Genomic DNA, 17510 nt, shown 5'->3' with positions numbered 1-17510 from the left:
ATAATCTGTTCCGATTGCTCTGTCGGATATTTCACTATAAATGAACTTCTTCCGTCCCATTATTTCCACACTCTCATCTTTTATACTTCAATTCATATTTCCGAAACATTTTCCAAATTATCAGAAGTCACTAGAAAAGATAGAATTATCAAGAAAATATATTCTTTATTTTTGTTTAGAGATTAGATAGAATGTAAGAGTCGTGTAACATGGCACATGATGACGTTATGATCTGTGAATCATCACGTTCCATTAGAAACTCAGCATGACTTACTGTAATATAATCATGTTGATCAAGTGTCATTATATTATACTAACTCATTCTTCAGTTCCCAACACTTCTTCAAAAACGTTCATAATTTAAACTCGAAGGTTTACAGAATATAGAAACTATACAGTTTCCTTTATGATATAATACTGATAACGCGAGAAAATAGATGATTTTGGATAAGAATATTTATGAAGATATCTTCAGAAATATTGGGGATATTTGTGACGACCCGGGAATTTCTCACTAAATTTAAACTTAATCTTTATATGATTTCGATACGATAAGCAAAATCTGTAATGTTGAGTTTTGATAATTTTGTAACGGTTTACATGAATGCATTTACCCTTTTTGACCATTCCCGACGATTCACGAACCATTGTGTAAATAAATATATATATATATGTAATTATAAATAAAAGTGTATATATGATATTTTGAATTAATAAAATAAACTTTAATCAATCGAAATTAAACATATAAAATAATAATCAATTAAGTATTTATATGTAAATCTATACATGATATTATTATGAATCTATATGTATATGTGTGATTCTACTAATACTTACTAAATGTATATTGTGATATATATATATATATATATATATATATATATATATATATATATATATATATATATATATATATATATATACGAAATTTATATTTAGTTAATGATTGCATGTATATTACAATATATTAAAATGTATTATGTTCAATAAATGTTATTATATAATATGTAATTAATAAGTAATATATAAATAATAAAACATAAAATTTATATATTGAATTTATTTACAGAGTTAAAATATATATGTTATATTAATATCACTATTATTATAACTAGTAGAAAAATTATAATTTTAGTTATTATTAGGATTATTATCACTAAAAGTTATCATTTTTTATTATCATCATCATTTCTTCCATTTATTACTTTTATCATTTTTCTTATTATTATTTTGATATGATTATTAATAATATTATTCTTATTACATTATTAGTATTTTATTTTTAACATAATTATACTTATAATTAGTAAAACCAATTAGATGGAAACAAAGTGTTTGATATCAATATCTTAAATTGTACGAATTCGATTTCTTTCACTATCTGCTTTCTAAATTTCCTTAACTTTCTTCTGTTCCTGTTTGACTAATATGTCGAACCATTCACTACAAAACAATTTTGATGAATTATTTGAACTACATCAATTGGTGTAATTACGTATACAATCTACTACCCTTTCTCATTTTCAACAGAACACCATCATTCAAAGACCGTTAACTACATGTCAACCTTACAACAAACCCATGTACGAACCATAATCATCGACTTCACTAACGTTTTTATGTTTTGGTGCAACTCAACCCAATATCATGTTCATCTTCATCAAATCACCACCCATTTAATAAACACCCTCATTGTTAACAAGATGATATGATACATAAAATAACAATGATGATATATAATTTTTTTTTCTAATATCGTTAACTACTTTGTTCCTGCTCAAAATTTATAACCAAACCATCACCCTAATTCATTATGTCTGATCACTCTTGAATTTAATCGGTTTACAACCCAAACCACCATCGTTCCTGTTGTTTTCTTGATCATCATCGAGAAATCGCGAAACCATTTGTATTACTTTCGATTTTCATCATAAACAAACAACTAAACCAAACCATTATCAAAACAAACCGGTTATTTCTACAATTGCAGCCTTCTTCTATTTCTGATTCGAAGAACACCTCCACAAAACCCATCGAACCATTTTGTCCCGGTCACCTGACTACTATCTGCTCCTTGTATTTTTTTTTCTCCAGCGAGATACGAATAATGATGAGGTATATTGAGGGTGAGGTAAGATGTTAATAAATATAGGAGTTGATTAATAATTGAGGTAACTAATGGTTGTTTTTTTTCTTTTCGTCAAATGCTTTACATGTGGGGCAAGACACACACTAAAGGAATTATTTACAGCACATAATACTTTAGCATGTGGTTGTTAATTGTTGGATATGGATTGTTCGATCAACATGGGTCCAAGGAAACAACGTGGGGTTATATTTTTTTGTTGTTGATTAATTAAGTGATGAAAGTTACAATTATATATTTGATGATAGTGATAATCTTTGATGATGATAGCGTATGCGTATGATGATGGTAATGGTATAAGTTTATGATGATGATGTTATTGTGTTATGCCAACGATTGAAGATGACTGTAAATGATGGTTAAATTAATTTAGGATCGATATGAAACAGATTAGTATATGGCAGCTCGATGGTTAGAGGTTTTTTTAGTGAATGATAGGTCCTGAGTTCGAGCCAAGTCTCCTGCAGTCCTATATATTTTTTTTCTAGCAACCTGTTATTGGACATGCTGTTCTGATTGGGCCGTAATTAAATTGGGCCGAGAACTAGACATTCTGTTGGGCCGAAGTCCATGCTAATATGTTGGGCTGAAACTTATAAATGGATTAATTATATTTGGATCCATATAATGTTAGAAAAATGGATTTGGAAGAGTGGTTTGGTGTCTTTGTGGGTTAGCGAGAGGTTGGGGGTTCGAGCCTTGGCGTAGGCAGTTTATTATATATTTTTGAAGATCTTCCCATTGAGGTAGTTATTATTATTATTATTAGTAAATCATTAATATCAACACTGTTATAATTCAGTAGGCTTATAACTACCTTTAGTTGCCTATTAACTACTTAAATATGTAACAATATATAAGAACAAAGAGAGAAGAAATATTGATATTGATATTTCAAGAGAAATGGTGTCAAATTAAATGGCTACCATACATGCCTATTTATAGTGTAAAATATTACTATGCAAGCTATACAAAGTTGACTAAAATTTATCATCCATATGACTTTTTTTGTACTCATATTATAACACTCCCCCTTGGATGATCAATTTTATTAGAGTGCAACTAGTACTGTCTCATTAAAAACCTTGTTAAAGAAAAACTCAGTGGGATAAAAACTTTAGTCAAGGGAAAAAGAGTGCAGTATAGAGTTGACTCCCCCTCAAGTAGACATCGCTGAGTCGTCACATATTTTGAACTTGCTTCATGTCAATATTGTGAACGTGTGTTCTGGAAACAGCGGTTGACAGTGCTTTGGTATAAAGATCAGCAGAGTTGTTGATTGAACGTATCTCATTTTAATCTGGTTGTCTTATATGAGAAGAATCTGAGGTTTTCATCTGAAACTTTATCATCTAAATCTTTTATGTACAAGTTTAGCCCATAAGATTTGTCTACAGTCTCCTTCATGGTTTGCTTAAACCCTTGTTTCAATTCCTATTCCCTTTTAGTCTTTTCTGAGCCTTACCAACATACCATTCTTTTTCATCAAACTTATGACCGTTTAGACCGTCTATGGCTTTGGCGCCTCGTCAGCATTTATATTTTGTTCTGTCACTTTTGATACTCTTCTTTCATTTGTATTATGCAAGCTACATTATCTTCATATACAGTTGTTGGTGAAGATAGTTGTTGGTCTTTTATAGCGTTCTAGTCTATAAGAATCAATAATAATTTGTGTCATTGATCTCAACCAAACACATTTTCGAGTAGTTTCATATAATGCAATCACTTCGTCATGATTTGATGATGTTGCAACAAGTGTTTATTTTAAGAACACCATGATTTTGTGGTACCTCCATTTAGGAATACATATCGAGTTTGAGATTTATCTTTATGAGGATTTGATGAATGACCTGCATATACATAATCAACCAAATCTTGTTTTGAAGCGTTAGAATAAAATAATTTTAAATCAGCAGTTTCTCAAGGGTATCAAAATATGTGTTTATCCCATTCCAATGTCTTTTTGTAGGGGCTGAGCTGAACCTTGTCAACAAATTAACTGCAAAAGAAATGTCAGGTCTTGTACAATTTGTAAGATACATAACAGCCTCAATTGCACTAATATATGGAACTTCTGATCCGTTAATATTTTCATGATCTTTACGGGGATGAAATGGATCAGTGTCAATATTGAGTGATCTAACAACCAATTGGTTTTATCTTTAAAAAATGTTTTAAAATCTTTTCAGTATAAGTTGTTTGATGTACAAGTAGACCATTAGGCATATGCTCAATTTGCAATCCAAGGCAATACTTGATTTTTTCTTTTTTCAAGATCTTTCATTTAATTTTTTTTATTTTAGAAGTTGAATGATTTCATAGATCTCTTTATTTGTTCATATGATGTTATGATCATTGACATAAAACAACTTACAATCACATATCCGGACATTGTTTGCTTAATAAGAACACATGTTCAAATAAGATTATTTGTATACCCTTTGCTTATCAAGTAATCACTTAATCGGGTATACCACATGCGACCCGATTGTTTCAATCCCATATAAAGATCTTTATGATTTAATGGAATACATTTCCTTAGTTCATTAAATGCTTTTGATACCTTAAACCCTTTAGGTATCCTCATATATATATCACTATTAAGTGGTCCATATATATAAGTAGTACTAACATCCATGAAATGCATTTTTTAAGAAACTGCCACGTTGATGAAGTATCTAAAAGTAATTGCATCTATTACAGGAGGATAAATTCCTGGTCTTTGAGAGAAATCTTGAGTTACAAGTCTGACTTGACTTTATAAGTTCATTTTTCATATTTCCTTTTCGAATTAAAATTCATTTGTATCCCATACGTTTCACATCTTTAAAAGTGATAACTATTGATCCGAAAACTTTTCTTTTATTGAGCGATTCAAATTTAGCTCGTATCGCTCCTTTCCAATGATCCCAATCATGTCTATTTTGACATTCCATGACAGATTTTGGTTCTGGATCATCATCATCATTCATGATGTCATATGCAACATTATATGAAAATATCTCATCAAAATTTGTCATTTCATTTCGGTTCCATAATATTTTTGAATGTACATAACTAATTGAAAATTATGTATTGACATCATCAATCTCCTCTGCAGAAGGAGTATTGATTTATGGTTCTTCTTGAACATTTTCTTTTACCTCATTATCAGCTGATTTTATTTTTTTTCAAGGATTTTTATCATTGGAATCAATTGGTCTCCCACGTTTCTTGCGTGACGAAGACTCATGAGTTACATTATTGCCAGCTTTTGGAATTTCAATTCTAGCTTAAGCATTTACTGTTGGTATATATGATTTAGTCACTCCTTTTTGTATCTGTAAATGCATCAGGTAATTTATTTGCAAGTTCTTGCATATGCATTATTTTGAACTTTCTTTTCGCATTCTTTTGTGCGATAATCAAGATACATTAATTTATGTTTACACCATGAAACATCTTTTTCTTTATTTTTCATTTCTCCCCCTAATCTAGGGAACAATATTTCATTAAAGTGACAATCAGCAAAACATGCTGTAAAAACATCACCCGCCATGGGTTCAATATATCTTATAATTGAAGATGTTTCATATTCAATATATATATCCTCATCCTCCTTTGAGGAACCATTTTAGTGCGTTGTGGCTGTGCAACTAGAACATATACTGCACAATCAAATATTCTAATGGTGGGAAACATTTGGCTCTCGGCCAAAATCAAGTTGTAAGGGAGAATATTTATGACTTGCACTTGGTTTAATGCGAATTAATGTTGCATCATGTAAATTTACATCTTCCCGTATAAATATTGAGAGTTTTGTACTCATTACCAATTGTGTAGTTATTAGCTGCAAGGGTTTATCTATTGATTCAGCTAAACCAATTTTTGAATGCACATAAGCAACTGGATGTTTAACAACAATCCTTATAGACGTATAATAATCATTTAATGCTTGAGATGTTAACTCACCAGCATTATCAAGTCTCATCCTTTTAATGGTGTAATCAGAATAATGTGTTCTCAATTTAATAATTTGTGCAAGAAACTTTGCAAATGCCATATTATGGCTTGATAACACACAAACATGAGACCATTCGCTAGATGCGTCTATTAGAACCATGAAATATTAAAATGGTCCACATGATGGATGAATTGGTCTATATATATAACCTTAAATTCTTTCAAGAAACATTGGTGATTCTTTCTCAATATTCTTTTCATTAATCACCATATGTGCTTTTCATTAATCACCATATGTGCTTTTCATTAATCACCATATGTGCTTTTCATTAATCACCATATGTGCTTTTCATCATATATCTTTTTTACCATATGCACTGTGTTTTTCATCATATGCACTTTTCATCATATGCGCTTTTAATCATATGCGCTGCGCTTTTCATCATATGCGCTTTTCATCATATGAGCTTTTAATCATATGCGCTGCGCTTTTTATCTGCGCTTTTTATCATATACACTTTTCATCATATGCGTTTTTTATCATATGCGTTCTTTATCATATGCGCTTTTAAAGTCATTTTTTCGTAGTTCTTTTTTTTTAATTTACATATGTGTTTTGAGTAGAACGTGTTTGATGATTTTCTCGCTTACCTACTAATCTATTTGTGTTCTGTAGCTATCTCTTCAAATTGAATTAAGAAAATACAATTTGGGTCCGATCAACATTCAATTAATGTTTGAAATTAGTTGCGTGAAAGACATAAATTGTACAAAACAGTATAATGATAATGATGTGGGTCATTTTGAAGTGGTTGAGTCTAAGTGCCTAACAGTTGGATCACATTTTAGAGTTAAAAGTTGTTAATGCATTAGTTAATTTAGTCTTTTTAGTTAGTATGTCTTTGTTGGTATATAAGACATAAGAAACCAATATAATAAAAAAAAGTATTTTCGATCATTTTATACAATCAATTACTAGTTGAGAGTTGGTCTCAATTTATACTAACATCATTATTATTATTCTTATGTTTAGATATTTCAAATTATGGCTTAACATATCAAATATAGATGGTCTTATTCAGTCACACCTTTAGTCCTGCTTGACGGTCAAACATTAGAATGTCACCCTATTGTTTAGCTTTGCTTAACCCCTTTATGGAACATGGGTTGGACTTTTTTGTTTAATTAATGTTCTTAAATGAAAACTTGTGTTCGCAGCTGTGAATTTATGTGCTTATCGTCTTTTTCTATGTATTTTAATCGCAAAACATAATTGCTGTTTTTTTTTGTGCAGTTACTTTTTCCTCTACCGTCGTTTGAGAAAAACAAACCTCCTAATATGTTATTGCTGGATGGGCTCCAAAGGTTAATGCTTGAACCTGTCCCAAACTATAATTCCAGTAACTCATTTTCTGAACTTATCATCATAAATGTTATATAACATAAATATAAATGTTAGTGAAGTTAATAAGAGTTAGATTACAGAAATATAATTCAGGCGGTATAACCGACCATATATAACTTAAATAACATAAATATAAATGTTAGTGAAGTTAATAAAAGTTAGATTACATAAATATAATTCAGGCGGTATAACCGACCATATATAACTTAAATAACATAAATATAAATGTTAGTGAAGTTAATAAAAGTTAGATTACATAAATATAATTCAGGCGGTATAACCGACCATATATAACTTAAATAACATAAATATAAATGTTAGTGAAGTTAATAAAAGTTAGTAAACATAAATGATAGTTAGGCGACAGTGTCGACCATATATAATTTAGGTGGCAGAGCCAACCATATAATAAGAACAATACAAATGCACTAAGAACTTAATAAAAATTAGTAGTTCAAAATGTTAGTAGTCCAAAATTTGATATATTCGAGTCTGAAAATTATTAATAATTTCATACCTTGATTAGTGACTCGTGATCGTTTGAGATATCCTTTGATTACACTAAGCTCTTCGTGCTGATAACGTGTTATAATTCAGTAGGCTTATAACTACCTTTAGTTGCCTATTAACTACTTAAATATGTAACAATATATAAGAAAAAAGAGAGAAGAAATATTGATATTGATATTTCAAGAGAAATGGTGTCAAATTAAATGACTACCATACATGCCTATTTATAGTGTAAAATATTACTATGCAAGCTATACAAAGTTGACTAAAATTTATCATCCATATGACTTTTTTTGTACTCATATTATAACAAACACTAACATTTTTAAGCAGATAAATATTTTTTTTACATAAAATATACTTATTATATATACTATACTTATATTAAAATTTCTCATAACTATATATATATATATATATATATATATATATATATATATATATATATATATATATATATATATATATATATATATATATATATATATATATATATATATATATATATTTATATATATATATATAAATACTTACAAATAACAAACATTATATTTATATATTTATATATATATATATATATATATATATATATATATATATATATATATATATATATATATATATATATATATATCAAACCTACAAACATTATTTACATAAATACTTACAAATAATAAACTATCTTTTTTTTTAAACAAGTATGTATATATAAATATATTAATATAACTATATAAATATTAACCATTTTGAATATATACACAAATTAAATATACATAAGATATAAAGTAACGATATAATAAATAAATTGGTTCAAATACGATTATATGTTTTAATATATATACAAATGATATAGGTTCATGAATCCGGTGCCAACCCTATACTTGTTCAATGTCGTCATATGTATTTTTACTACAAAATACATTAGGTGAGTTTCATTTGCCTTTTTACCCTTTATATTTTTGGGCTGAGAATACATGCGCAATTTTTTATAAATGTTTTACGAAATAGACACAAGTAATCGAAACTACATTATATTGTTGAATGATCGAAGCCGAATATGCCCCTTTTTCTTGGTAACCTAAGAATTAGTAAACCGATCTACTAATTAACGCGAATCCTAAAGATAGATCTATTGGGCCTAACGAACCCCATCCAAAGTACCGGATGCTTTAGTACTTCAAATTTGTTTTATATCATGTCCGAAAGATTTTCCGAAATGATAGGGGATATTATTATATGCATCTTGTTAATGTCGGTTACCAGGTGTTCAATCCATATGAATGATATTTTTGTCTCTATGCATGGGACGTATATTTATGAGAAATGAAAAATCTTGTGGTCTATTAAAATGATGGAAATGATTATTTACGTTAAACTAATGAACTCACCAACCTTTTGGTTGACACTTTAAAGCATGTTTATTCTCAGGTACGAAAGAAATCTTCCGCTGTGAAATTGCTCATTTTAAAGATATTACTTGGAGTCATTCATGGCATATTTCAAAATTCGTTGCATTCGAGTCATTGAATTCATCAAGATTATTGTTAAGTCAATTTTAGTTGGATGTATTAGGAAATGGTATGCATGTCGTCAACTTTCGAAGTAATGAAAGTTTGTCTTTTAAAAACGAATGCAATGTTTATAAAATGTATCATATAGAGGTCAAGTACTGCACGATGTAACCAACTATTGTGAATCGTTTGTAATCGATATGGACTTCGTCCGAATGGATTAGGACGGGTCGCTTCAGTTGGTATTAGAGCGGTGGTCTTAGCGAACCAGGTCTTGCATTAGTGTGTCTAACTGATAAGTCGTTAGGATGCATTAGAGAGTCTGGACTTCGACCGTGTCTGCATGTCAAAAGTTTTGCTTATCATTCTAGTCGGAAATCATCTACTTATCATCCTTAGGAAATTGCCTGCTTATCATTCTTAGTCTAGACACGTTTTACTGCATTGACTGCATGAATAATGTATAGACAAAAATTCATATCGTAGCATATCTGATAATTCATATCTTAGCGTATCTGTTACTGTAGACCTTGCCTGACAGCTTCCGTAGATTCCTCCGTAACTTATGGGATTTTAGTATTATATATGCATATGTAAATGATGTATTGCAGGGTACTAATCTACATCCTATAATCTATTTCTTATTGAAAAATACTTCATCTGATCGTACGAGATGAATCCCTCAACCAGTTCGAATTCCTCGGATTCCGACAGCTATTCCGATATGCAGTTTCACCTAAGCTTCGAAAGCAGTGTCACCAGAATGATTCAACCAATCATCCATCCCCAATTCATCTATTGGGTTCGTAGTCGACTTAACCAATGGAGATGCGAAGAAGGCGACCCTTTCCACCAACCGAATTGCCCTCTTGACGAAGAACCCGAAGCACTTACCGAAGAATCAGTCCGAAACACCATTTTCACCCTCATTTCCTGAATATCTCGCCATGATTATATTCTATCTAAAATTCTAAACCTTATTCATCTGCTCGTTCTGACCGACAATCATCCCAAAATAATAGAAGAAGTCAACGGACTTCGCACTCGAGTAATCAATTTGGAAAACGTGGTGCAAAACCTACCAGCTTTAGCAACAGCACCGACAACACCAGTACCAATAACAATATCCGCAGCACAAGCCTCAACACTACACGCCTCAAACTCACAGTCTGTACCTCCAGCATAATCATCATACTACATGATTTCCTACATCTATTATCATCATTCTACGTATCGTTCTACATCATTTATCTTCGTTCTACATGGCGATTATGTAATCTCTAATTTTTTGGAGATTATATATTCTTGTTCTAACAGTAAATCAAATGAGGTTAATATTATATTAACTCATTAAATCTATGATTACATCTGAAGAAAATATATATGTAAGTAAATTTTCATAAAGATTGTAATTAAAAATTCTTTTGTACAAACTGTTAATGGTGAAAATATTTTAACGGGTAGGTAATACCCGAGGAATATTTAGATTTCACATTAATAAGTTACACTGTACATTCTTCGAATCTGATTTAACAATCATTTACTATCCTACTTACATTCACCGATATACGTATCCGTTCTCCGCAGAATAACCCTTTTCATTCAATTTCATATTTGGATTGTGATCTATCAGAATCCAACAAGTGGCATAATGAAGAAAACATTCGACATAATAAAATTTGTTAGAAACAAACAAATTAACTATGAGAAAAATTTTGTTAAGAATTCAGGCTAACAAAATCCAAGCTAACTGTTCCTAGCTAACTATTAATTCCGTATTACATTTATTTATCGCAGTTTATTTATCGCAATTCTTGCAATTTTATTTATCGTCATTTAATTTCTGTTATTTATTTTACGCACTTTATTTATCGTCATTTAAATTCTATTATTTACGCATTTAAATACCGGGACATGTATACAAGGTTTTGACATATCATATCGACACATCTATATATATATTATTTGAAATAAGCATAGACACTCTATATGCAGTAATGCTGGAGTTAGCTATACAGGGTTGAGGTTGATTCTACAATAATATACATAGTTTGAGTTGTGATCGAGTTTGAAACATGTACACGGGTCACGATACATATTAATTAATTCGAATATTATATATTAAACTATATATGAATTATTGGACTGTTAACTGTGGACTATCGACTGTGGACTAATAACATTGGACAATTAAAAATGAATTAAAATATTGATTATAACATATGAAACTAAACATCTCTTCAAGTTTGCCACTTGATTTCATCTTAAACCTCATTTGTATCTTGACGATTACAATCCGCGTTCAAACTTTTCATGATTCTTAAAAACATTTCAATCGAAAGGATGAACCAACCGCACTTTATCTACGGACGAAAAGATTTATGCATATAGTTATGCACCTGAAAAATACTCAGAACCTGAGTAAAAGTTTAACACGTATATGTGTTAGCTCCTTTGACGTTGTTATTACCGAAAACAACTTTACAATCCCTGTCCAAAGTAGCCAAATTTGTCACTGCTCCAACAAATCCACTTCGACTTTTCATTCGAATTAACCTTATTAAAACCTTGTTATATAAGTTACCTTTCATCATCGTTATCGGATAACCGTTTATATTCCACCGCATTAGCAGTAAACATATCAGCAACATCATTACTCATTGGCTTAAGTTTCTTCGAACAATCATTATAATTATTCATTAAAACCCTATCATATACTCATCCGCATCTTGTAACGAGAACTGACATACCAATTACCGGGAATCAGCAATCAGTACTTTGAAAACTCACAGCAAATCTACATCAATAGTTATATGTATAACATTCATCTCTTAGAATTATGATCTTTCATTCTGTAATTCTGAAAAGCACTCAGTCTACAAATCAATACTCTGAATGTTGAAAAAAAACTGAATGAAGCAGCAGAAAACGTAGACAACCATAAACGACCTTAATCATTGGAAGTTTGATGATAAAGAATAGTATGTTAGAAAAGCTCAGAAAAGTTAGAACTGGAAAACGGATTGAGCTAACCACGAAGTAGACCAAGGACAAATACAAGGACCATACCCTATATTCAAAGAACCCAGGTAATTCCGGATCTGTTGAAATCTTTAGAGAATATCTTGCTCCGAAGTCATGTTAAAATCTTGCGGAAAATTTTTCTTCATCAACATTTGAAATTGGAAATTCCAAAATATCATCATAAATATCTTCGATATTTCTGAGGATATTTTCATAAATATTCTCGTCCGAAATTGTACACCTTTTCGTGCTTCCTGTGTTTCATTATATTGGAAACTTCTGTAAAATCTAAGTTTAATTTATGAATGAATTCTGGAGAAATGTAAAGAAATTAATGCATGAATTAGTATAATATAATGACACTTGATCAATGTGATTATATTACAGTAAGTCATGCCGAGTTTCTAATGGAACTTGATGATTCACAGATCATAACGTCATTATGTGCCATGTTACATAACTCTTTCATTCTGCTTAACTTCTGAACATATCAAGAAAGTATATTCTTGATAGTTCTATTCTCAGTGACTCTGGTAATTTGACAAATCAAATCGTACAATTACGTTCTTTCTTGTTAGAACATGATGTTCATTCGAAACTCCATACTTACGAATTCTGGACCATTACTCGCTTTACTAGAGGTCGAGAGGAGAATAAAAAGGCAAAGAGCTCCAAATATATATATATATATATATATATATATATATATATATATATATATATATATATATATATATATATATATATATATATATATATATATATATATATATATAAAGCCCAATAACAACACGGAGGTTACAAACCGTGGATATTAATACGAATAGCAATATAAAGACATAGTAGAATTAAGAATAGTATCACCCCAAGGTAATAGTAGAAGTAAACAGATTTTTCTGATGGAAAACATTAACTGTGGATGACAATGATTATAGAAGATAGGAGCAGGGACCTTGAAATATAAGGGAAGATATAAAACCCAACAACAACCCAGAAATTATAAACCGTATATATCGATGCATATAGCAATATAAAGACACGAGAGAACTAAAAACACTATAAACCCAAGGGTATAGTAAAAGTAATTAGATTCTTCCGGAGGCAGATGAAAAAGAAGAACGACAGATATGAAAGTGGGGAGTATATCAAGAATCAGCACTGGATGAAGCATATTGACGGTCACTTTAAAATATGAGTTGAGGGAAAAAGAATAGAAGGTGTGAGTTGTAAGGAAATGAAAGAGGTGGATTTATAGTAAAATATTCGGCAGAGCAATCGAAATAGATAATCGCATTTAAAGTCAAGTTAGATGACAGAAATGATAATTAAGAAAATATCAAGGATTAGAATGGGATCAAGCATTTTCACAATATTTAGTTGATGATTATATGTATATTACAATATATTAAAATGTATAATGTTCAATAAATGTTATTATATAATATGCAATTAATAAGTAGTATATATATAATAAAACATAAAATTTATATATTGAATTTATTTACAGAGTTAAAATATATATGTTATATTAATATCACTATTATTATAACTAGTAGAAAAATTATAATTTTAGTTATTATTAGGATTATTATCACTAAAAGTTATCATTTTTTATTATCATCATCATTTCTTCTATTTATTACTTTTATCATCTTTCTTATTATTATTTTGATATGATTATTAATAATATTATTCTTATTACATTATTAGTATTTTATTTTTAACATAATTATACTTATAATTAGTAAAACCAATCAGATGGAAACAAAGTGTTTGATATCAATATCTTAAATTGTACGAATTCAATTTCTTTCACTATCTGCTTTCTAAATTTCCTTAACTTTCTTCTGTTCCTGTTTGACTAATATGTCGAACCATTCACTACAAAACATTTTTGATGAATTATTTGAACTACATCAATTGGTGTAATTACGTATACAATCCACTACCCTTTCTCATTTTCAACAGAACACCATCATTCAAAGACCGTTAACTACATGTCAACCTTACAACAAACCCATATACGAACCATAATCATCGACTTCACTAACGTTTTTTTGTTTTGGTGCAACTCAACCCAATATCATTTTCATCTTCATCAAACCACCACCCATTTAATAAACACCCTCATTGTTAACAAGAGGATATGATACATAAAATAACAATGATGATATATAATTTTTTTTTTCTAATATCGTTAACTACTTTGTTCCTACTCAAAATTTATAACCAAACCATCACCCCAATTCATTATGTCTGATCACTCTTGAATTTAATCGGTTTACAACCCAAACCACCATCGTTTCTGTTGTTTTCTTGTTCATCATCGAGAAATTGCGAAACCATTTGTATTACTTTCGATTTTCATCATAAACACACAACTAAACCAAACCATTATCAAAATAAACCTGTTATTGCTACAATTGCAGCCTTCTTCTGTTTCTGATTCGAAGAACACCTCCACAAAACCCATCGAACCATTTTATCCCGGTCACCTGACTGCTATCTGCTCCTACTATTTTTTTTCTCCAGCGAGATACGAATAATGATGAGGTATATTGAGGGTGAGGTAAGATGATAATAAATATAGGAGTTGATTAATAATTGAGGTAACTAATGGTTGTTTTTTTTTCTTTTCGTCAAATGCTTTACATGTGGGGCAAGACACACACTAAAGGAATTATTTACAGCACATAATACTTTAGCATGTGGTTGTTAATTGTTGGATATGGATTGTTCGATCAACATGGGTCCAAGGAAACAACGTGGGGTTATATTTTTGTTGTTGTTGATTAATTAAGTGATGAAAGTTACAATTATATATTTGATGATAGTGATAATCTTTGATGATGATAGCGTATGCGTATGATGATGGTAATGGTATAAGTTTATGATGATGATGTTATTGTGTTATGTCAACGATTGAAGATGTTAGGACCCCGAAGTTGTATAGTGTTAATGTGAAATAAGCTTAATTGAAGGTTCCTTATAAGAGGGCTATATAAGGAACCTAAGTAGTCCTAATTAGATAGCCATTGCATTGTGATGTCAAAGCAGAGGGGTATAAAATACTATTAAATTTTAGCAGAAAATACTATTAAATACGATACAATTTTACACAAGATATTTATTTATTTATAGAATGGATATACTTAAACCTTGCTACAACACTTATAGGCAGTGTACCTAATCGTACAGTAGTGTAGTTTTTAGTAAGTCCGGTTCGTTCCACAGGGAAATCTTTAAACAAAGCTCAACGCTATATTAGTTTACTTTTATAAAAATACAAATTTATATATAAGTAATATTATTATTATAAAAGGGGGGTTTTTACCGTTTAATGACCGGTTTGTCGATTTTAAAACTTTAGTCGCAGTTAAAACCTAATGTAAAATATTAAATAAATACAAGACTTTAAATTAAAGCGTAAAGTAAATAACGATAATGAAATTGCGATAATTAAAAAGTACGATAATTAAAAGTGCGATAAAATAAAATAACAATAAATAAAAGTGCGATAATTAGAAGTGCAATTAAATATAAAATAAAGGAAATTAAATATGAAATAAAAGAATTATGCTTATTTAAACTTCCGTAATCATGATGTTTGACGTGTTGATTTTAGTTTTATGCCCATGGGTTAATTGTCCTTTGTCCTGGATTATTCAATATGTCCGTCTGGTTTTTGTCCATAACAGTCCATCAGTCATAAATATAAATTGCAAGTGTCCTTGTCAAATTATTATTATACCCGAAGATAAATATTCCAACTAATTGGGGATTCGAATTGTAACAAGGTTTTAATACTTTGTTTAATGAATACACCAGGTTATCGACTGCGTGTAAACCAAGGTTTTACTACTTTGTTAACAATTACACCAATTACCCTTGAATGTAATTTCACCCCTGTTTTAATTATTCTAGTGGCTATTAATCCATTCCCGTGTCCGGTTAAATGAACGATTATTCGTACATATAAATACCCCGCCATCGTGTCCGATCGAGTGTATATGGTAATTTATAGGGACGCCCAATTGTAAATCTTTATATTAACATTAACAAACTTTCATTTAGTTAAACAAATATAAAGCCCATTAATAGCCCATAGTCTAGTTTCCACAAGTGTCGTTCTTTTGTCCAAACCCCAATTATGGTACAAAGCCCAATTACCCAATTTTAGTAATTAGCCTAACATCATGATTACTTCGTTTTAAACAAGCATAATAATAACTTAGCTACGAGACATTAATGTAAAAAGGTTGAACATAACTTACAATGATTAAAAATAGCGTAGCGTTACACGGACAGAATTTCGACTTACACCCTTACAACATTCGCTAACATACCCTTATTATTAGAATTATAATTAAAATTAAAATATAAATTATAAATATAAATATATTACTTCGTATGAATGAGAAGAAAAAATGATGATGATTTTGATCAGAATTCGGGTTGATTTATAGCCAGACTTGAAATTTGGGGCTCCGCGACTCGCGGCCAAATACCCTTAAAACTCCGCGAGTCGCGGAGAGGTATTTACAGTTTACACCCTTGGAGTTTCCTGCTGCCGACGGTTTTAAATATATATATATAATATATATATAATTAATATAATTAATTATATATTATATTATATTTATATATATAGTTAACTTGTAATTTTTAGTCCGTTGCGTCGAGCGTTAAGAATTGACTCTGGTCCCGGTTCCGGATTTTCGAACGTCCTCGCGTACAATTTAATATCTTGTACTTTGCGTTTTGAATCTTGTACTCTTGTGATTTTGAGACGTTTCTTATCAATAATTGGAACCTTTTTGATTGTCTTTTGTTCTTTTGAGCTTTTTGGTCGTTTGCGTCTTCAAATCGTCGAATCTGTCTTTTGTCTTCACCTTTTATTATTTAAACGAATATCACTTGTAAATAGAACAATTGCAACTAAAAGCTTGTCTTTCTTGAGGAATAA

Source organism: Rutidosis leptorrhynchoides, chromosome 2, assembly GCF_046630445.1.
Source record: "Rutidosis leptorrhynchoides isolate AG116_Rl617_1_P2 chromosome 2, CSIRO_AGI_Rlap_v1, whole genome shotgun sequence".
Taxonomy (NCBI): domain Eukaryota; kingdom Viridiplantae; phylum Streptophyta; class Magnoliopsida; order Asterales; family Asteraceae; genus Rutidosis; species Rutidosis leptorrhynchoides.
The sequence above is the reverse complement of the archived record's forward strand: the minus strand, read 5'-3'. Positions refer to the sequence as shown.